This window comes from Xyrauchen texanus, chromosome 31 (assembly GCF_025860055.1).
Source record: "Xyrauchen texanus isolate HMW12.3.18 chromosome 31, RBS_HiC_50CHRs, whole genome shotgun sequence".
Taxonomy (NCBI): Eukaryota; Metazoa; Chordata; class Actinopteri; order Cypriniformes; family Catostomidae; genus Xyrauchen; species Xyrauchen texanus.
This window is the reverse complement of record NC_068306.1, coordinates 21,860,760-21,885,253: the sequence shown is the minus strand read 5'-3', so window position 1 is coordinate 21,885,253 and position 24,494 is coordinate 21,860,760. Positions and strand designations below refer to the sequence as shown.

General features: G+C 38.6%; 1 protein-coding gene across 1 annotated transcript in view; it reads right to left on the bottom strand.

Moving 5' to 3' along the window:
• Positions 1 to 23,610, bottom strand: part of LOC127624709 (neurexin-1-like) — a 526,269-nt gene extending 502,659 nt beyond the window's left edge. The window contains exon 1 of the mRNA XM_052099555.1: positions 23,467 to 23,610. The gene's annotated coding sequence lies outside the window, so the exon portion shown is untranslated. The remainder of the gene's footprint in view (positions 1 to 23,466) is intronic.
• Positions 23,611 to 24,494: the final 884 nt, after the last annotated feature.

The following is a 24,494-nucleotide window of genomic DNA, read 5'->3' as shown; positions in this document are numbered from 1 at the left end:
GGACTTAATTATTACCAAGACAAAGAAAATTTTTGTGTTTGGAGATTGTGTTTTGGTGCATTTCACCCATCTCTACTTGTTGAACGCAATTGACACTTGCCGAACTGAACGTACAACATTCCAACATCTCGTTCAGTCGTTCAGCAGATCAGTTCATTCACGAGTCATTCGCGAATGAGTTTACCAGTACATTAGGTTCGTTCACTAACCACCTCTCATCTCATTCAGACTTAAATGACCATCTAGTTCAGTGACAGGGCGTAGGGGAAGTGACCCAATTAAGCCCACGTACCATATAAGCCCACTTAATGTTTAATTTTTAAATATAAAAAAGACAGAAAGCAAAAGAAAAAAATTATTGTTGCAGAGGAAATGCACACATTTCTTCATATCATTTAACTTTTTATTTGGAGGCAATCAAATGTTCATTCTAGAGTTATTTGGGAACAAGTGCTAACACTCTTCAGCAGCCATTTTGGAAGTTGCACCAAAATGTGACCTAAAAAAAAAGTAAGATGAACAAACTGGGTGAGGATTGATAAAAAAAATAATAATTAAGAGATTAATAAATCAAATGCAATTTGATATTATTTATTTTCTTTGTAATTAACAGCAATACTTTTTATTTGAATAGATGGATTTGATGAGTACCTGGAGCTAGTGCAAGACACTTCCAGTGATGCTCACAAAGATTGATGCAGGAAAATAAAGAAAATGAATAAAAACTGCTGATAACCACATTAAATTAGGGATGTGCTAGACTAGTCATATAAATGGTATTGATGCTGCTAGTCAACACTGGAATAACTAATCGTTCATATTTTTCCCCATTAAACTGTTCAACATTTTTACACATTTACGTTTGGCTTTATATTTTAACAAAGGCTGTGCTTAAATTACTGTCATGTTAATGTTACACATTTTAAATAGAGTTAATAATAAAAACTATTATTAAAAAAGGAAGTTATCTGGAGCAGATGTTTCATTTCACCTCAGGCTGCGCATGCTTCTTCCCTCGCTCACTCGTAGCATGCGCAGGAAAATGTCCTCTCGCTAGACGAGCAAACTCAGCAAAGTAGCTATGAAATCACTTTGTGGTGGTGGTGCAGCAAGAGGATATTCAAAACGTTGGCTTGCAAGTTGCTATGGATGTTTTCACACTTGAGTCTTCTATAAATCTGTGCATGCTTGTAAGTTATTTTTCCACTGAGTGGGCTTTTTCAATAGCAGGATAATCGCATCAGGTGAGTGAAGTCCCATCTTTCACCAGATCATGTTGACATGTTCATTTTGCTCATCAAAAAAATGTGTGCTTTTGAGTAAGTAGCCAAAAAAATGACTTATTTATGCTAGGTATGCAATTTTTTTACCCTGCTGATTACGAAGGCTATTTTCAAAAACTGGACATGATGAAAAGTGATTTTGCCATCCTGAATGCAATTCATGATGTTAAGAGGGATGGGCAAGACTTCTCTGGCTGCATGGATGTGCTGAAGAGCGCATTATCAATGTTGAGGACAGTTAATTGAGAGAAAGGCAAGACTGAAGAGTTAGTTAAACGAGTGGCTCTCTTTACACAGAAATACGACAAGCTCAAAAACCACTCGCAGAAATCCATCCTCAGACTTGTTAACTTGCCCAAAAAAGTTGAAAAGTCTGATGCAATTGCTTTCCTCGAGAAATGGCTACCTGAAGCACTGGGCCCCGCAACCTATCTTTGAGAGAGCACACAGGCTACCCAGCCGGACACAATCCAAATGGACCCCCCAACCAAGAATCCTCATTATGAAGTTTTTGAACTTCCAAGATAAAGTCTGAGTAATGTGAGCAGCCAGGGTGAAAGGCAAGGTTCTGTAGGGTGAGCAAGAGGTCAGGTTTTTCCAGGGCCTTTTGATGGAGCTACACTGGCAGAGGAGGTGTTTTGACAGGATAAAACAACAACTAATATCCCTGAACATTAGCTATGGAATAGTGTACCCAGCCAAGCTTCGTCTGATAATTGATGGACAAATTCGAGAGTTTGAATCCCCTGCATACACTGAGAAGTTTGTGATGCACAGAGGAGCTAAAGTGGAAATATGGAGACTTTCCCTATTAACCGATGCCATGCAAAATGTGACACTGTTTGGTCCCTTGACAAATATATGATACAAATGGTAATGTTTACACCTCTTTGTTGTTGATCTTTATTATGTTGTTAGCCTATTGTGTGGTGGCCGATATTTCTATTTAGTTTAACTATTTTAGCAGGATTTTGTTATTTTATATGTTTGTCTGTGTTTTTCATAATATAACTTCATATGTCGACAGACTTTTAAGGTGACTTCCACATCAAAGCAACAGGTCTATTTACATTATTTAGATGTTTATATGCTGTACAATCTGGTCTAAAGTAGAATTTGGACTCAAGATGGCGGTGAGTATGGCTGCTGTGTTGCGAGCTCCGACACAACACTGCAGTTTATTGTTTGTTTTGTTTACAGTTTTTTGTCTTGGATGTTGTCTGCCCTATTATATACGACAGACAAACGCTTTTTGACATTGGTTCTGCAATTACACACCGAAAACCGGACTTCAAACTCCTCAATGCCGGCCCGTAGTTTACTTAATGCGCGGACCGAAAATACAAAAATACAAAATTGAAGGTCAGTTCAACACCACCGACTCTAGAAGTATGTGGCAGGGAATTAACATCATCCGTTGTGAAAACCACTGCTCTCTCCCGGATGAGCTTAATACAATTATACTCGTTTCGAGGACAATAACATATATATATATATATATATATATATATATATATATATATATATATATATATATATATATATATATATTACCTTTGTTAGATATGTATGTAGAATCCTTTGTACAGGTTTACCTTCCCCCATAGCTACAAAGTGCCCTGATCGCTCTTATTCTGAAGCCAGGCAACCCACCTACAGACAATTTTCACTTTTGAACACTGATGCAAAGATAATTGCTAAAGCCTTGGCGATGAGACTGGAGAGGGTCCTGCATCCCTTAATACATGCAGATCAAAACAGCTTTGTTAAAAATTAACAGGGGTTCCACAATGTGAGGAGGGTACTCAATATATTCCATATATATGAAGGGTCCCCTGATACCGCCATCATGTTACTTGACACTGAAAAGGCATTCAACAAACTCTAATGGCCCTATCTATTGGAGGTGCTTGAGCGTTTTGGGTTTGGGGACTTCTATCTTAGATGGGTTGAAATTCTGTTTGTTGATTCAATCGCAGAAGCATCCACAAATAATTTGATCTCTCAACCATTTTAGCTCATCTGTGGCTCTAGATAAGAATAGCCACTTTCACCTTTACCTTTTTGAATAGCCTTGCCACTGGCAATAGCAATATGATCACACCCAAATATTTTATTAAAACTAATAAAATAGCCTATAATTAGTAAAACTAATGCATAATGTACCTAGTTAGAAGTTACTCTGTATAATTAACTGCATTAGCTGGGAGAGAATTTCTTCCATATATAAGCAAAATTGACATTATAATTGAAATATACCCTTATGAATCAATATCGAATCAGATTAAAATCAAAGCTAATGAATCGGAATCAAATAAAAAAAATCTGTATTAATACCCATATCATTAGCGTTATTATTGTGCCGATCATATATCACAATCGGCACAATAATATTTTTATCTTCCAGGTTATCGGGTAATAATATATAGGACTAAGACATATCCTGCACCCCTATAAAATACTTAATGTGGTACATCTTCATGCCATATTCTTTATGTAGACTGTATTCCTGAATTACTTGAATGTTGTTTTATACATCAGTAAATCAAGACAGATCCTAAATGGTCAATATAACATCAGCGCTCTTAGCAGCACATAAAAACTAACTATTATTTAACTAAATAACACAAAGTGAGCCACAGAGATGTCTGTAATTGGCTAAAATGCTCTACCACTGCAAAAAGCAATAAAATAAAAATTAGAAGAACTGTAACAAGGAAAGAAGGTGCAAATGGAATGCTGTAATTTTCACTTTTCACAATGAGTTCATTATTGTAGCTGTAATTGTAATTTTGATCATTTACCTGATAAATTGTGCAGCACTAACTTCAAGTAAGCACATTAGGGTTGTTCCGATACCAAAAGTTTGGCTTCAATGCAATACTAGCCCTGGTACCTCGGTATCGCTACTAAAGCGATACTATAATCAACAAATAAAAAGCCTCAGATTTTACACAGAAAATGAGTTGATTAAAAGAACTGCAAAAAGTAATTAATTTTTTCTGGATTCAAAGTTAAATGTTGGAATTAAATGTTATGATCAAATGGTGTTTAATCAAATTGATACCTACAGTTTTAATCAAATTAAAATATAATAATAATATACAGTATATATATTAGCAATTGTATTTTTGGTCAAATAAAATGCTGCACAACAGAGCTTCAAAGCATTAATGAAAACATTAATGAAAGAAAATCTGATTACCTGTGGCACAAGGCCACTTGCATTTGTCATATTGCTTACAGATAATAATGATAATAATAATAATAATACAACCATTTCATATTACATACATGTTATTATGAGTATTATTTGATACTTTTTTATTGAACATTTTATACAGTAGATATATTGTTCTATACAGTCACATTTATTCAATAATTAGCGGGACTTTTAATTTGACGGACCTGAGTTCTTCCTGTTTATACAGGTTAGTTATTTCAAGCTTCCCATTAATGCTGGGATACTCCCGTTGCGACTCTTGAGCTGAAATCTCTGAGCTTCACCAGATGTGTTCAATTAAGTTTAAACGGCCGTTAATACTGCAAACAAAAGGCATGAAAATCTAGCAGCAGCAGTGTGTGTTGCGTTTGTGCGAGTGTGTGCGCATGCGTGAGACCGTGTGTTTGTGTGGTAATCATATGACAGAGCAGAGCTGCACCTCTTGTGCATTCTGTAGCATGCATTGCATGTGACTGTATATTATTTAATTAAATACTTGAACTAATGTTTAATGATCACACTTGGCCATATCCAGATTTTTTTGTTTGTACCAAAATTAGCAACAAGATGATATCGTACCATTTACATTTTTGTTTTTGATATTGCAATACTTCATTAGTACCGGTAAATCGTACAACCCTAAAGCACATAATCTACTGCATCACCTGCAGCAACACAACTGACATTCAGATTGTTGAAAATAGGATTTACATCCAATTAGTGTTGTCAAAAATACCAGTACTCCGGTACCAAGTCGGTACTGAAACAAAAACATTTTTACGATACCAGAATTTCTGAAGGTACCGGAGTACCGAGTACCGGGTCTACCCGGTAACCATGCAGAGTCGGGAACGTTTGAACTCTCACAACAAGAAAAAGATGGTGACAAGCAAAGCTGCTGCGGAGTCTCAACTTAATCTTGTCGAAAGAAAAGTGGAAAAAGCCAGGTTTGGAAATTCTTTGTATTTGAGCCTGATGAAAAGGGAAACATCATAGATCAGCAAAAACATATTTGTGAACGCTGCTTTTGCAATTTTCTGATGAAAGGAGGAAACACATCAAACTTAATAAAGCACCTGAAAGACAAGGCACCCGGATGAATTCAAGCAACCAAAGCAGGTTAGTTTAAAAGCATATTATCATTTGCATTAGGGCTGAAACGATTAGTCTACATTATCGACAACGGCGAAAATAAAAAAAATGGCGAGAAAATGTTCATTGTCGAATAGGCGTTTGATCTCATTTAACGTAAAATGAAATCATATTAAACTGTAAATGAGTGCGAGAGCAGCGCTGCAGTTCACTCCTGATGGAGGAGAATTACACAGATCACAGTCCAGATGCACTCTAAACTTTCACAGCTGCTTCTTATGTAGATCCCAAAGTATTAGTATTAGTATAAGAAAATTCAGAAGCAGTCTCGTTTTAGAATAAGCGGAGGCGGAGCTCTTTAAAGGAAACATCCCGGCGTTCCAAATGCAGTTATATTTAATGTGTTATAGCTTTATTAAAGTTCAAATAATACAGAAGCAGCTCATGTTAATAACTTTAAACTCAGAAACTGTAATTTCTCTGTGTGGTCGGTGCCTCTTCAATGAGCTGCGCGAATGTTCCGATCTAAGGAGGAGAGATTGAAACTGCACCCGGCTGAGAGACTCTGCCTCGGGGACGCTCATCCCTTGATCGCGGATGCTTCATGCAGCTAGATTAGAACGCGATTTCTCGCGACTTATTTAATCATAATATATGTCACTGTGCATTTCTTATCATGAAGAAAAATAGCAATGTGCAGCTTTATTAATACGAGAGCACTTTGCACATTAGTTTGGAAATTGTTTTGTATTCATTCTATTGTATGCTTGTTTATTTAGGTTTTTTTTTTTTTGTACTTGGTAAAAACTTAAGTAAAAGTTGCAAAAGTTAAAGCAAATCTCATATAAGTGTTCAAAAATACTTTAAGCATACATTTGCTGCTAATGTTTTGTTAACTTTTTGTTAATAAAAGAGTGTTGTTTAGTAACCTGTTTTTTCTTTGGTACCAAAAATGGTATCGAGTACCGTGAAATTTCAATGGTATTGGTACCGACTACTGAAATTTTGGTACCGTGACAACACTACATCTAATTACTTCAACTATCCATGAGGTCTGTCAACAAACACATCGCATCTTGTCCTATCCACAGTGTTTGAATGTGTTGAGGAACGTCTCATTTTAGCTGCAAGGAAGAATGACATGGTTCTGAAGGAAGGGAAATCATGTTGTGTTATGTAGTTCATCAGCTCTACCACTTTATAGTTATAGCAGCCCCCCAAAAAAATACTCACATGTTGACCAGTGAAAAAATGCATCGGTCCTATTTAAGATATGCACTCACTCACAGTTAATCGCGGCAATCTGTACTGAACCATTTAAACTGAGGAATGGAAAGAAGCTTTCTCTCTCATATATATATATATATATATATATATATATATATATATATATATATATATATAAAAAATCGGTGTTAGCCTGTATGTAGGCTTTATATGATTATTATTATTAAACTTACATTATATCATAACATATTTAAATTTTTCTTTCAGCACTGAATGCGCCCAAGAGGTATGCCACAAAAAGCTTTACCTCTGCCAGATGAACAAAGCATTTCAGCTGTTCAAAGATGAAAGTGTGTATGTCTGAGACAGAGAACGAGGTTGGAAAATTGTTGCGAAAGCAAGCAACAAAGTAGGCCTATGTGTAGGCTACAAATGTGGGTATTTCAGAAAGACTGAATGTGAATACTTTGCATGCAAGTGTGTGTGTGTGTGCGTGCGTGCGTGCGTGCGTGTGTGTGTGTGTGTGTTTAACCATACTTGCATGTTACCAAGTGAGACTTTGCTGGAAGTATTTTAGAATGTATTCATATGTGTGCCCTGTGAGATGAGCTGTAGTTTGAGTGTAAATCCAAGAGACAAAATGGAAAAATGCAAATGGTGATCCAAAAAGCATGCACCAATCTGGAAAATTTGGGCCAATACTAATAGCTTTTCATTAAAAGCTTCTTATTTTGAAATAGGTGTAATTTAAGAGACTGCTATTTGAGATTTGACAGATGTAACATGAACCATAAATCTAGAGGTCGACCGATATGGGGTTTTTCAGGCCGATGCCGATCTTTTGAAATCCGGGTCGGCAGATGGCCGATAAATGCTGCTGATTTATTTTGGCTGATATTTGGCCGATATGTGCTTGTTTTTAACCTCTTATTTGAACCTTTTATTTGAAAGATAAAATGTAACACAAATAATTACTTTAGACAAAATTTCTCAACAAATACATTTATTGAACACTTAATCAATCTGCACTTGTACACTTAAATTAAAAATGTATAATGTAAAAACATATTGTATAAATAATATATAACAAATATATTAAATAAACGAAGCAGGTGTTACAAACTGCTCCGAGACACGAAGGTTGAGATCCAAATGCAGCTTTAATTAAGGGGCAATCCAGACACGTAATCCAATATTCAGAGCATCCAAGAGAAGCACAGGCATAACTAGGGATGGGTATCGTTAAGGTTTTAATGGTATTACTACTCTTACCGATACTGCTTATCGATCCGGTACTTTAACGGTATTCTTAAGTTCTTTGTGTTCTATATATATGTATATATATATATATATATATATATATATATATTAAACAAAGATAAACAAAAGATAAACAATTACACAAAGATAAACATTATATTGGCACAGTGATTTAATTTCAGGAAGGTCTACTAACATTACTGTTCAGGTGTGGTCTAAAAAGAAATCTAATAAAGTAATCAATTGTAAAACAACACTGCATAGTTTATCATAGATAGATTAATGCTTATTAAAGCAGAAGTTATTCATTCAAGAATGTAAGTGATTTTCTCTTTGCCTTTTGTTGTTTGATTCGCAGTAATGGCTCAATCGTCAGCATGTTTATTGAACTGCTTCCCCTTTAAGACCGAGTGCAGATCTAATAGGCTCCTGATGCACCATATTTTTTCCCAACTATTTCCATAACTACGTCCATTTAAGGCATAAACTGTGTTTAAGTGAATCTCCAAGCCGGTCATTTTGACATATTTTTGTGTATAGTTGATCGTTTAGACGCGCACATGAAACCCAAAATAGCCTATACTTTACTTGTCTCGTTGTGGTCTGTTTCGGAGAGCGCACTGCCTTGGGAACGGTATCGCTTGCGCTCTTTTTATTATTAAACGTGTCCCGCAATTTAGCAACAGTAGCATTTTACAACAATCACCGATCGTGCTGATTCTGATGTTAAGTTTGAGTTTTAGGGAGAAATGTCAGTGCACCGCTGTGAAGGGAAGGAAGTTGTGCTAAACACCCTGACCGAGCGGTTCAAGCCTCAAAGATCTAAAATCGGACGCAATCCCCCCCCCTCTTGAGGACCAGGAAGTATCTGCTCTAATAGCCTGACTCTTTCTCTGGAAGGGGAACACGTTCATGGCCCCTTTTACCAAGAGATTTTGCAGCTCTTTCCACAGTAGACGTGTCTGCTCCGGTTTCACGGTAGTGGGAACCACGCCGTTGAAACTCTGAGGGCGGCGAGTGAATTGAATTCTGTAGCATCTTTCTACGGTGTACAGAACCCACATAGAAATGCCTGGCAGAAGTTTCCACGCTGCCAGGTTCTCTGAAATGGGTATCAATTTTGACACTTCCTGTTTAGGGGATGTCCAGTGTTCCACGTCCTGGATAAAGGCAAGAAGCAACGGTACACCCAACTCTTTGAAGCCTCTGTCACCCGAAACAGGCGGTGGGAGTGAAGAGGTTTCATGAGGGTATCGGGAGGGCCGAATTGGATGGTACACGCGCCCCGTCCTGAGAGGAACCACCCCCACAAGGCTGAGTACAAGACCGTCAAGGTTTCTTTCTTTTAGAAATCACGACCCTGAGGTCCTGCTTCGGGGGCTGCTGAGGGTGACGAGCCTGTCCCCAGTCTTTATGAGGGGGAGCACGACTCGCCACGTTCTGCCTATTGGATAAAACTGAAAAATAAGCTGTAATCAAATGATTGATGATCACTTGTGTGTGACCTTATTTTTAATATTAGCTGTATAATTTTTTTCAACATCTGAAATACCATATTTTGTTGTGGATGTCCCAATGTGGATACTAAATTTGCACTTTTCAGAGACCCCATTGCCCTAAAATGGTTGCATTTTAAGGCAAAAAATGTATTGCGTAAAATAATTATCGGAATATCGATCGCAGGGCCCTGAATCTAATCAAATCCAAATCGTATTACGGCAGACTTTGATGAATCGGCAAATACTGGATCGCAGGCCAAGAGAATCGATATAAGTATCGATATATCGTATCATGATGAAACGTCCAATTTACACACCTAGCAGGCAGTCAAAGAATTTCATCTGCAAGTAAATAAACCGTAAAAAATGATCAGCTAAAGTATCGGTGGCAAATTTAATTATCGGCATGATAATAACATTTTGATTTTCCAAGTTATCGACCAATAATATATCGTGCATCCCTAGAGAGGACCCAGAATAATCAGCATCAGTCACCTCACCAGCATGCACAAACATACATGCACACTTTCACCTCTATTTAAAAACAACAAAAATACTTGAAGACAGAAACACAGTCCTGCTCTATCTGCCTCATCATGTATCAAACAATCAAAAAAAGACCAACCCCAGCAAAAACAGCATCACTCTGCAGATAATTTTTCCAACATGGCATAAATGGCCTTGTAGGCTGACTGACTGTCTCAGAGCTTCAATAAAACTTCACATACCACATTGGCTTTAAAATCAACAGCCACTACAGAAAAAAAAAAAACAGTACGTGAGTGACTTTTACAGTGAGGGGCCACAGGGCTCACTGCTGGACCTGGTGCCTTTTCGAACTGCGCCGAAAGAACACGTTAGAGCTTTGACCAGTCTTCATCTCTGCCTTTCCTCTTTAGCTTTGTTATGAGCTGTGGATATGACCAAACAACTGGAATGCTTTCAGGTGAATCTAATCGGATCTATGAGATCATTGTCATCACTCAGATGAGTGGGCCCTGTCAGCCTCCAGTGGTCCCTGGAGAACTTCTCCCATAACTTATGACAAACCAAAATTACTAATCATTTGCAGTAACAATATGGGCAGCTGCACCTGTCAGCACTCATTCACACACTTTTCCACACTCTTGAATCCCTTGTAATATAAACCTGCGGCCTCTATGCAGCAGTGGGACAAAGGAGTGAGGCGATGAAGAGGCAGTGAGCACACAGTGCATTTTGTGTGGTGTGCTGTGCATGTTGCCTACGGCTAAGCGCCACAGCTATCACCCAGGAGATCTACCATGCATCAGTGACTGATTACAGAGGGACTTCAACATCACACATTCAGTCAATGTGGGCCTCAGCAAGATGTACAGCAAACTGTAAGAGAGAAATGTCTCCTTCTTTTTGTCTTGAGTCACTGTGAAATACAGTTGAGCCTGAGACCAAATGTGTTTTCTGGCCCCCTGCTAAGATCTTAATTTGTTTAGCTAAAATGCTAAAAATCACTACTTACATGCTTCAGGTTACTAATTAATAACAGTGAACTTATGCTGCACTGGGAATTATTTTTTTACACTTTTCTGAAGAAGAAAAAAATTCAGCTATGCAGCTAGTAAACAGAATCTGTGTCTCCCTCAGTTTAATTAGGTCACTTTTTGTCATATAGTGGAATGAATCCTGCCATTTCAGCAGTGGACACAGAACTAATATGATCAGGGCTTTTGCTAATTGGAGCACTGCAAGTCACATGGCAATGTCTGGGAGCATGCATGCTCGAAAATCACTTGCAATCAGTCTAACAAAAGGAAGCCATTTTGCATATATATATCAACTTCAGATTTACCACAACAAAGAAGATGGATGCGGGACTGGTGCTGGCAGTGTGGCATTTATCGTAGAGCAGGACATACAACGAAGCGTGTTAAATGATTAGATTGAGCTAAAACAATCAGACAAGTGGGAGGGATGACAGCAGCATTCTTTGTTCACCCGCTGCAACGCACACCCGGCTGCAGAAGGGGCAGCAGGAAACCAGAAACCACCTCCAGATCTTTGCAGATCTCTCCCCCAGGGCACAGCCAGGCAAGCAAAGTGGAAATGAGGACAAATGAGTGTGTTGCAGTACTGACATCAGACTGGCATGGGGATGAGGGAGCTGTGTGATGCCGTGGCAAAGTGTGGCCAGGATACAAGCCTGTCATTGAAGGCACAGCGGCAGGCCGCTGCTACTATCTGACTCTCTGCACCATGATGGATGGGTGGAAAGACAACTGTTTAACATCACAAGATTTACAGCTTTCCCATAGCAGCCGTCAGTCCAACACCTATTAGCCTGAAGTAAATCTTCTGTCACCTGCCTCTCAGCGAGGAGCGTGAACTGAGAAGCCACCTGAGCAATTGGCTGTTAATCACCTGACCTCTATTGTTCTGCCATAACCGAGGCCAGGCAAACCCCTATCGCTATCCTCAAGCTCCTCTTTCACTCTCACTCTCTGCTTTTCCCCTCCCTGCTGACTCACTTTCTCTTTACCATCTCCCTCTCTCCATCTCTCTGTAATCCACGTCCCCTGTGCGATGCTGAGAGGTCACCAGGCACAAGGAGGTGGATCTGCAGTGGCTGTGGATGCTGCAGTGTAAGGTTACATGCCAGGATGGCATGAGCTCACAAAGGACAACACTTCCGCCCTGATGGAATTGCATGCGAGACAAACACACACACACACACACACATACATACATATATATATATATATATATACATACAAAGCCCTTGTCCCAGGAATGCCACATAGCTACACAAGCTACATGTTTTCATAATGAGAGTTAGGTAGGACTGTCTGATCAAAATTATTTGATCTAACGCTTTTATCTTCCTGGGTCCTCTTATTTTGTTTACTTTCAGCTAAGATCAGCATTAAAAACGTATGGAGTTCCCTGGAATTCTCCTCTCCCCTCACATCCCATGTTGCAATGGATTGCACCATTACTGGGCAGACCTTCTGTCTCTTTAATATATAGTGCACTGATTCAGCATAGTGCCAAGGCTTTACCAATTGAGTCCATATGGAACAGGGAGTTGGGGAGTTTAAATATAAACCTAGATTGGGAGAGAATATGGTACAATCTAAGTAGGACCTCTAAGAACTTAGCTCACCAACTAATTCACTTCAAAACAATACATAGAGCCTACATCACACCTTATAAGAGATTCCAGATGAAATTACAACCTACTCACAATTGTCATATATGTAACACTGCTTCACCTGGAACGTTTTTACACATGTTTTGGGATTGTCCAGTTATCTCTAAGTTCTGGTTGCATGTAAACTCATCTTTAGCGGGTATACTTGACATTTTTTATGTGCCTAATCCTGGTTTCTGTCTCCTTAATGATAATTCTGATATAAATCTTAAGCAAATTCAGTTCAAAATGTTATTCGCAGGGTTTACCTCTGCAAAGAAAACAATTTCGAAAAACTGGTTCTTTCCGGATATGTGTATGGAATCATTCTGGATCCATAGCCTTGTCAACATTGTCAACCTTGAATATACAACTGCACGACTCAATAAGGCACGACCAGCAACTGTACAAGCTTGGAACTCTTTCTCATCTAGGATAATCTCTTGGTCCAGGGACAACAGCTAGGCAATCTTTGTTGTGAACTATACCTGCCGTACATATTTCTGTTGTTTTATGTATTGTCTCATCATAATGTATTGTGTCATTCATCCAATCATTACCACTGTGATGTTTTTCTTTTCTTATCCTTTAGTTATTTATTTATTTATTTTTTCTCCTTATATAGTCACATATGATTTTGGAGATGTCTGTAACCCCCCCCCAGAAAACAATAAAAATGTTGATCACAAAAAAAAATTATTTGATCTAACCGCAGTTAGATCATTGTGTACTTCAAATTGCAAGCATATTTGACTGTGCAAATAAGGAAGTTTTAAGCAAATATATACAGTAAATGCCATAAGAGACATGTTTGTTTCTTATTCAATTAAACCGTCTCACTTAGCTGCACCACGGACCACACTCTTAGGTGCTCCTGAAGAGCTTTTGAAGTTTAACTGCTTCTAAAGCACTGTAAAGCATGTACACTCAGCCAAGGTCCTTTCCAAACTTCCACAAAAACATAACAAGGATTTTGATAATGAACAAAATGTGCTCCGGTTTAACTTTAATCTACTGATCAAGTAATGGCAAATGTTCTTGGTCATTGCGAATACATACACGCAGTGTTATTGGCATGCAGTGACAAAGAGGAGATGTCAGATTACTCTTTCTTTGGAGATTACACAATGAAGAAACACATTTTCAATACACAGAATCTCAAAGGTGCTCCTTCATAAGAAATAAGGCTTTGAAGATTTCAAAGGAGATCCTTAAAATACAGTGTAAAAGTTAAGAATTTAGGACAGAAATATTCTACCAATACAAATTATAATAGGTAGATGCTATTTGCACCCTGGTGCAAAAAATGGTATATGCTATTTCCACCCCAGTGCAAATAGTGGCAGATAATATTTGCACCCCAAACCTGGTGCAAATAATGGTAGGCACTAATTGCACCCTGGTGCACATAGTGTTCATGGATACTATTTGCACCCATATTTAAATACTAACATACAGTATATGGGCATCACTGCAGAGTCCCACAGACACACTACATTAAACCCTTCCCCTAAACTTACCTTAGAAAATGACTTTGGTTTACTAGAGTAACCATAGTTTCACCATGGTATTTTGTTGTAACTTTACAGTAACCACCAAATTAGCCATGCTTACAATAGTACCACCATATTACTGTTCTAACACCATGGTTAATTGCATTACAACTATGGTGTCTGCCAAAAAACAGGTTTACTACAATATTACTATAGCTAGTGTTGTCACGGTACCAAAATTTCAGTAGTCGGTACCAATACCAGTTAAATTTCACGGTACTCGATACCATTTTCGGTACCAAAGCAAAACACAAAAACAGGTTACTAAACAACACTCTTTTATTAACAAAGTTAACAAAACATTAGCAGCACAACTAAGAACAGAAATATGCCATTGAGCAACACTTTAATATAAATACATTATTTTTGAATTATAACAAAACTGAACAATGTATGCTTAAAGTATTTTTGAACACTTATATAAGACTTGCTTCAACTTTTGCAACTTTTAATTTAAATGTTTACCAAGTACTAAAAATCTAAAACTAAATAAACAAGCATACAATAGAATGAATAAAAAACTATTTCCAAACTAATGTGCAAAGTGCTCTCTTATTAATAAAGCTGCATTTTGCCATTTTTCTTCATGATAAGAATATATAAGAAGATATTATGATTAAATAAGTTCTAATCTAGCTGCATGAAGCATCCGCGATCAAGGGATGAGCGTCCCCGAGGCAGAGTCTCTCTCAGCCGGGTGCAGTTTCAATCTCTCCTCCTTAGATCGGGACATTCGCGCAACTCATAGAAGAGGCACCGACCACACAGAGAAATGCCAGTTTCTGAGTTTAAAGTTATTAACATGAGCTGCTTCTGTATTATTTGAACTTTAATAAAGCTATAACGCATTAAATTTTACTGCATTTAAGATGTAACACCGGGATGTTTCTTTTAAAGAGCTCCGCCTCCGCTTATTCCACAACGGTACATGCTTCTGAATGTACTTTTTTTAATCATTCCCTAATACTTTGGGATCTACATAAAATAAACTGTGAAAGTTTAGGCAAGGCAAGTTTATTTATATAGCACATTTCATACACAATGGTATTTTCGATGATGTCGATAATGTCGACTAAACGTTTCAGCCCTAATGCAAATGATAATATGCTTTAGTTGCTTAAATAAATCCGGGTGACTGTCTTTCATGTGCTTTATTAAGTTTGATGTGTTTCCTCCCTTCGTCAGAAAATTGCGAAAGCAGCATTTACAAACAGGTTTTTGTTGATCTATGATGTTTCCCTAACCTGTGAATTTCCAAACCTGGCTTTTTCCACTTTTCTTTTACATTCAGCTGTGCTCCATTTAACTCAGAATTTTAAACTTCATACTGGGAAAACTGAAATGATTCGCCACTTTATGTTGGACTAACAACTTCATTCATGTGGAAATCTTCAGCTCTGATTTTGCTGAGATGCAGGTGAGACATCACGAAAACATAATGGCACCCAGGAAGATTCAATGATAAGCGTTCACTTTTGTTAAATAATTTACATTAATGAGTCAAAGTTTCTACATTATATGACAATAAATCTTGTTTAGCAAATGTTTGCAGAGACAGGTGTTCAGAATATGGTTAATTAAACTTTCTTTTGATTATCATAAACCTGTAAAACAAACACTAGCATTGCAGCATGGTTTATCAGTTTGGTTGCTATGAGACGTCTCTGTTGACAATTAAGGTATCACTGAAAATCACAACGCAATCAATCTCAAAACTAAAAATAAGGGTAGCTTATGGGTAGCTCAGTGGTAAAAGACGCTGGCTACTATCCCTGGGGTTCACTAGTTCAAATCCCAGGGCATGCTGTGTGACTCCAGCCAGGTCTCCTAAGCAACCAAATTGGCCCGGTTGTTAGGGAGGGTTGAGTCACATGGGGTAACCTCCTCATGGTCGCTATGATGTCGTTCGTTCATGTGGGGCACGTGGTGAGTTGGCCGTGGATGCTACGGTGGATGGCGTGAAGCCTCCACACGCGCTTGTCTCCGTGGCAATGCGCTCAACAAGCCATGGGATAAGATGTGCAGGTTGATGGTCTCAGACACAGAGGCAGCTGGGATTCGTCCTCCGCCACCCGGATTGAGGCGAATCACTACGCGACCACAAGGACTTAAAAGCAAATTAGGAATCGGTCATGCCAAATTGGGGCAAAGGATGAAAAAGGTTGAAAAAGGGAAAAAAAATCCAACACAATAAAAAAAAAAAAAAAATAATAAAAAATAAATAAAAAATAATGCCTCTCTTTGATACTTTGTGTGTAGTAGTCACTGAATTTTAAATTCTGTGAAAGGTCATCGCGTGTTTTCATTATCGATCATCGTTTTCTTGATCAATCAAGCTATTGGTATCAGTATGTTTTAAATAGTCAGATATCCGTTTAGGGTTCAGCACACAAATTCTGTATCTGTACATCCCTACATTATAAAACAAAAGATCAACATGGCTTGGGTACAACTGAGGACTTTCTTGCAGAATATGGGCTATATTTAATGTTGAAAATACATACAATATGTAAAACTATGGAAACCTGACCTGGTTAAAGCCATCTGCTATGCAACTATGCAAATATAGTGTAAACAGAGGGTAAACAGGGGCTAGGGCAGATCTACAGTGGACTGGGAAAATAAATTGCAGGTCATGTGACCCTGTGCTCCATTTATAAGACAACAGGAATGCCAGGTCACACACAGTGAAGCATTTGCTCTGCTCGCATCTGCCCACCCCTCCTCCTACTCACTCTGGCATCTGGCACCATCTCCCACTCTGTAATGCCAGGTAATTACCTACCCTATCTGTTTCTTCTAACCAATTCTACCTACTCTCAAAACATTCAGGAAAAGTAGTGAGCTCCTTTAAATATCTGCTCTCTGCATCACTCTGGAACTGGTCCAACTCTATCCCCCTGGACTGTCTCAAAATAAATCAGGGATTCATCCCAAAGCCAGCCACGCTTGTGTCCATAGTGCAGCATATTAGCATGTATTGTGGGCTGCGCTGCTTATGTTGAGTACTGCAGTTCAAGCAATGCAATGAAATCTGCAGCTTTACAGGCTGCCTGGATGACTAGCGAGTTTGACCTGGACCTCTTCTAATGATAAGTGCCCAAGCAGTCTAATCACTAGTTTCACACCATTGCAAACATGTGCCATGTTTCAATGTGTCTCAATGACCTGAGGTCCATTAACAATTAATTTGGGTTAGCAAGTAAAGCTCATCCGATGCCAATGAGCGAAATGGAAAAGAGGGTTAAAAAAAAAGCTTCCCTAGAGGTGGAAACAGACACGAGAATCTCAGCGATAACCTTTATTCCCAACTTATCATCATCTGGAGAAGTGATCCCTAATGTTTTTTTTGGTTGGCTTTGGCTGGCATGGGGACTGAGTCATGTGTCATACTAGATTAAAAGCTGCCCAGTACTCCAGGCTGTGCAGTGCCTTAACAGACACTGTTTGTTTGAGTGTGTGGAAGAACAGTGCATGCGTAACCTTGGACCTTGAGAGAGGGGCATGAAGGGGGGGAAAGTATGTGTGTGTGTGTGTGTGTGTGTGTGTGTGTGTGTGTGTGTGTGTGTGTGTGTGTGTGTGTGTGTGTGTGTGTGTGACATCTGCTGCAGCATCCAGCCACATCAACACCTCAATCCATTCTCCTCCCTCTCCCTGGTATGCCACTTTGCTTTTGCTAAATAAATGTACGTATACAGTGTCTGAACAAGCATCTGGGCTGATTTCTAGACCCCCTAGTGGTTTAAAAGACGCAACCAATTATCGCTGTGAGCTCGCATACGCAGTCATGTGACTCTCTTCGGCACAAGGGCTGTTCCTTGGGTGCCATTCTTTCATTATGAATACTGCAGAACATGGGACAAGAATGTGTGAGCTCCACCTGACAGACAGCCAGCAGCAGCACTAGGCATGCTGTTTTCTTCTCAGACATCAGTGAAGTGATCTGAAGCTGAGCTGTGAATGTCTGGGCTTCCCTCAGGGTGGATCATGCCTTCACCCTCCGCCGCATTAATAGACGGCCGTCTACACCGTGAGGGAGACAGAACCCTCTGTAAATGGATTGCACATCAAGGATCTATCCATGGAAGTAGTGCTGAAAAGTGAGACAGTCAAATAGCAAGAGTCTGGCGAGTGAGTCAGAAAGCATGCAGTCCAGGCTTGATTCTTTCAGGAGCTCTTTTTAGTATGTGTGCTTTTGTCAGTGGACGTTACGGTTCTTTGTGTCACAGGACATGCTATCAGGATGTAAAATAATAATAGTAGTCTACAGGAACATTATAAAATATGTCTCTAGATATACAGTATATAGGGAAGACAGGGTTAATTGCCAAATGGGTTGTCACAAGGGCTATAACATAGTAACTGTAAGATTTAGTCCAATTCCTCAAACGTGTGTTTTCTCTAGCAGATGTTTGTATGTTGGTTTCAAACACCTATTTCAAAACACTCTAAAATTAGAAAAAAAATTGTGAATTCTACCCTCCAATGTAAATATTTACTATCATCAATTATGTCATAACTCTTAGGCAAACAAACAAACATAATCAAAACACATTGGCATATATTAAAGTAAGGGTTAACTATAATATGAAGGCAGTTTTTTTTAAGGTTTAAATGTGTTCACAGGACAAAAGTATTTTTCATGAAACTCAGGTTGTCACATGTTTTAAATGTCATTAATTTAAACAATTTATCAATTAAAATACTTGCCCAAAACAATGTTTAGAAATTTTTGTCCGTTATCCTTTGAATGAATGAATCGTGTTGTCATAATGGTTTTCCTTTTTTGCATTTTGATTAACTGTTTAATGCAGATGTTAATTTAAAGAGAGGCGTAGATATTGTTTTGGTTATGGTAGTGGTTAGGGATGCACCCATACCACTTTTTCTTTTCCAATCCGATTCCGATATCGGAAATCTCAGTATCGGCCGATACTGATCCCAAGCCGATACCGGTGTTGTTGTTTTTTTGCATAATCAGTTTAGAATATCTTTACATTATTGTGTGGAACTAACTGGGAGTACTCTTTAATATGTAAAGAAACACAAAGCTCTAACTACACATTATTTCAATATATACATATAAATGTATTGCTTATTAAGAAACACTTTATTATTAATTAGTATACTGGATAATGTAGCAGCAAAATTAACAGTAATGCCAGTCATCAAGTCTTCAGTAGAAAAGATAAAACCAGTTTTAAAACTCTTTTTTTTTTTTCAAAAATGTTTCAACTTGTATCTGGACATACTAAATTGTATTTTTGTTCAATTTAGTAAGACATCAGTCCCCTTTTCATTCACACAGTTATTTTTGGAACCCATTTCACATAAATATTGTTATAAATTGTACACAAATACTAATGGTGACAATAATAATAATAATAAATTGTTATTAACATTATTATTATTGACATATAATTTTAATATTAAAATACAACAGTAATATATTTAATTGGTGCACATTTTAAATCATCATGCTTTTATTTTGACATTCTAAACTTTCCAGGAATTCCTGTATGTGTCTGTTTGTAGGCAAGTTCACAGTAGTTTAATTTCACTTATTATTCAAATTCTGTTAAAATGCACCTGTGGTGCATTCTAAATGCATATTATAAGTGAACCGAACTACTGAGCATCTAGATCTGAGTTGCTGTTCTTGAGTAGCGTTCAAATATGGTGCACCACTGTGAAGGCTAAAAATAGCTGTGAGTGCATCACCAGCCTGTGCGTGAGTTTGTGTCAACAGAGCAGCACCATAAACTAATGCGCTGTTGCTGCGCATACTATACATTTAATTATTAAACACAGCCTTTTGTGATTCACAGTGCTATTGCACGTCTTCAATTGGCTTTGAATAAAATGCACAAGTCATATGAACTGCTTTATTGGTGTTTTTATGGTTCATTTATGTCATTTTTGGAGCCTGACAGTAACGAACATGACTAACACACAGTATCGGATTTGGATCGGGCTCGTCGGACCGTTACCCGATCCATCTAAAAGCTTCAGTATCGGATCGGTGCATTCCTAGTGGTGGTAGAGACACATTCCCCCCGTAGCCCGTAAGTCCACATGATACCTTCGCTACTGGTTTAGTGGCAAGTTTCACTGTGACATCTTAACCTCATATAGTATGACAATATGCCCTGCTGTGTATTTAATGAGCTTTTCTATAGCCAAGACTTCAAGGTAAGTGGCTTAGCAAAAATTAACCTACACCTAAATAAACCTACACTATGAAATATTCACTGTAGTAAACCCTGACACAACTAGCCCTGGTCTCCACTATATAAACACAGTATATGATACAGACATTACATACTGCACGTTTGTCTATTCTTTTGTGTTCATCTAGTATTAAAAATGAAATAAATACAAGTATAGATCTTTATGGAGCTAGAAAGCCTAATTAACACCCAGCATGAACACAACAATAGTCAACATGAAGCAATGTTATGATGAATTATCAACTAGCTCATTGCAAAGTGCTTCAAAGAGTAATTGAGCACCACAAAATTTTCAAAAGAGTCACTGTGCAACCTTTGCACAGAGCAATTCAATCCCATCTCCATATTGCATATTGTGGCAATCCACCCCCCACCCCCACAACACTTCCTTCTGTACAGACGCCAAAGAATGGCACAGAAGGACAAAGAAAGTCAACCTTTCTGTGTACAGCAAGGGGGGGGAACGAAAACCACCTGTCCATCAGGAAAACCACCAGCCTCCCTCCTCCTCTTCTCGGTATATCTGTGCCCAATGACAGCCAGTGATACTCCTTATCAGCAGTGAGATGAGATTTAGTTCCAGACCTAACACTCATGGGAGCCTATTGATAATGCTTGTCCCCCCTTCTGCTCACCTCTCAGTTTCTTGAAGTGAAGTTCAGGCCACCCCTGGCCAAATCCGAACCATGCTACCATGACAGCATCTGCAAAACTGATTTCAAATCAATGCTACAGGGTGACATCCACCAAGTTTCAGCTATGGATGAATACGATGAGCCTTTTAAAAAACACATGCGAGCCTCGCCGGTGTATATGCCCTTAGAAAATCCCCTGCTTTTCCCAGTGCTACCCTGATGGCAAGATGGGTCAAGCTCCTGGTGATAGGTTGTGAGGTTGTTTTGACATCCATGTTGCTGCATAGCCGAATGAATAATCAATGATGGTTTAATACAGGACGCATTAGATTTTTTGATTATTTTTATTATAGCAGTGTTTTAAGAATGCTAATGAAACTTTTATGGTTTGTAGATACAAAGCAAAAAACAGCACAGACTGCCTAGCATTATCAAAGCAGTGCTTTCCAAATCAGGGGTGGACTGCAGTTATTTATAATTTAGTGATTATTCAGAGCTCATCTTATACTTGTTATACTTATACTTATACTTATGTTGTTTTTGATTATCACCATTATGGTGATTTGTACGTCAAATAATGAAGTTGATGCGCCCAAACAATGTGTAATTTAAAAATAAAACCCATTACATTATTTTAAAATAAAAGCCATTTTATTGGCATGTCTTGCAGAGTTTATTACATTTTCACTTTTTTATGAGGTCCGCGCAGGCATGTTGGAGCCCAAGGCGGTCGCCTATATCACCTGTAGGATGGGCCAGTACTTGCACAGCAACTAGCCTGCCCAAATTACCCAGTGGCCCAAAGGGGAAAACGCCAGGATCTCTCTATACCAGTCCGCCCCTGCCCCCAATGGCTATGAATCATTTAATGGTCTTCAAACAGAGAATCCCTCATTCACATTTTATAGCCTTGCAAATGGTTGCGTACAACTGTCAAACCTAGCCTATTACGCTGATAGACAGCACCTATTATGTGATATTGTTCATTCAAACCTTCCAAGAATGGCATTCCTGTCGATTTACATTTACATTTATGCATTTGGCAGACGCTTTTATCCAAAGCGACTTACAAAGCCCTTATTACAGGGACAATCCCCCTGGAGCAACCTGGAGTTAAGTGCCTTGCTCAAGGACACAATGTTGGTGGCTGTGGGGTTCGAACCAGTGTCCTTCTGATTACCAGATTACCAGTTATGTGCTTAGACCACTACACCACCACCACATAAATCTCAATCATAAATCTCAATCATAAACTTTATAAACATAAGACAAGTTTGAATATTGTCTATGTTTATCAAAACTCTATTTGACTGATCCACCTCTGCAATTACCCACGCAAGGGACTTGTATGCAATTAGTGGTGTAAATCATATACAAATAAGTAGTAAATCATATGTAAATCATATACAAATAATGCAGTGAATTTTAATTACATCATTGATGTAGTGAGAATACCACACCCAGGAGAGATTTATCTGACACCATCTTACAATCACGCTGTCCCCAGTTCTTCAGCACTAGCTGCCCTCCACAGAACAGTTGGTGATGGAGCTAATAGAGGGTTGCAATAGATGGCAACAGCAAGAAAAGACAACAGATGTTCAAGAGGGCTGTTCAAAAAGTGATAATAAAAGAAAGGCTTCTGTTGGTTGCATTCTTTAAATGCTCTGACGTTTGTTATACATTGCCAACATATTAATGCAAAATAATAATTTTAATTTGACTTACACAATGAAAACAGCAAAGGTTTTATGTTATGAATTGATCTCCTTAAACTTCTAGTCGTTAATCATGATGCTTAAAAGAGGCTGAATCTTCTCAAATCTCTCGGCCTCGGTTGTCATTTCCATAAGTCAAAAAACAAATCTCGATTGTTTTAGGACCGTGTGTTTACATGAAGCCCCCGCCCATTGTTAACTTGTTAAAAGGGTCGGGGAGGTTCACCCTCCGAAATTTCATCCACGGAATTAAACAGATTATGAATTAACCATTAGGAAGGTGACAAGACCCTTATCCAAACAAAATGCTGTTTTATTCTCATGGCTCTCTCAGAACTGCACATGGCATGACTCGATTGGGGGCAAATCAACACACACAACTCCCGTCAGAAACGCTCCTCTGGCACGCAGGTGTTCAAAACCATCACGAATGCGGAATATATCTAAAGAGACACTGTTAAATAGACAAGATATTCGCTTATTAATATTAATTACAGCATCCTGCACATCACCTGCATTTGAGCCAACAAACATTTTGATGACAAAAGCATATGCAGAGACATTAGAGAAGTGCTCTTACCCTCTCCAGCATCGCCGAAGTCAGTGCGCTTTTAAACATTCATACTTCTCAGTGGAAATTTAATCTTATGTATAGTCCAGAGACGTGAAATGCCTCCCCTTCCCCTGGCGTGCAGACGACGGCGGTGTATGTGTGAGTCAAGGCACTCCACCTGCATGCCCGTATATGAAGCGACACAGCATATCTGAGGCGCTGCGCGCAATGCCCTCTTCTCCCGCCCTTTTCTGATAGCAGTGTATGGGCGCGAGATGAGGGCGCGGTCAGTGGAACACCTCACCAATCATCCCGCGCGCAAGCACATCGCCTTCTAGGCTCACCGGCGACGACACGATTACTGCGGCATGGCAGTCTCAATGTGACTTGTAACTGCTTCTCCTCTACTCTCCTTTTGTCCATTAAACCATAAACGGTGACATAAATATAGCATTAGCAAAACCGAGTGTAGTTTTTTGACTGGCGACGTTCGTCACAGAAAGGCGCGTGCTTGCCGCTGTTTAATTGAGATCAGTGTTAATTGCTGCTGTCATTACAAGTGTTTCAAGACTGAATGTGTCACTACTGACAATAATTGTTTCAGGGTTCAGGTGAGACAATGAGCACTTAATTTAGCACAGAGTTTACCATATAGCAGAATAAAAATAAAAAAAGAGCTAAATTTGTAATTATCTTTCATTCAAATTAATTTCAAGCAGTGATGTGTATGGATTTATGCACTTAGTTATTGCTGCAAGCTGTTTTACAAGGTAAACATTCCCTTGGAACATTAAAACATTTGTAGAATGTTCTACTTTTAACTGTTCGGTCCTCGATTTATACAATATTAGGCTTGTATCAGCTTTAAACGCATTAATGTTTGACGGATGACTTTACATTCGCAAGCTTAGTGTAATGAGCCAAATACTCCAACAACAGCAACAATGATTAATGGTATCTGTTCTAATTCCCCAATGTATTATCTGCAGGCTATTGCTAATAACCAAAAGCACAAGGGTTTAAATTGGACCTCTTGTGTGTATATGTGCACAACA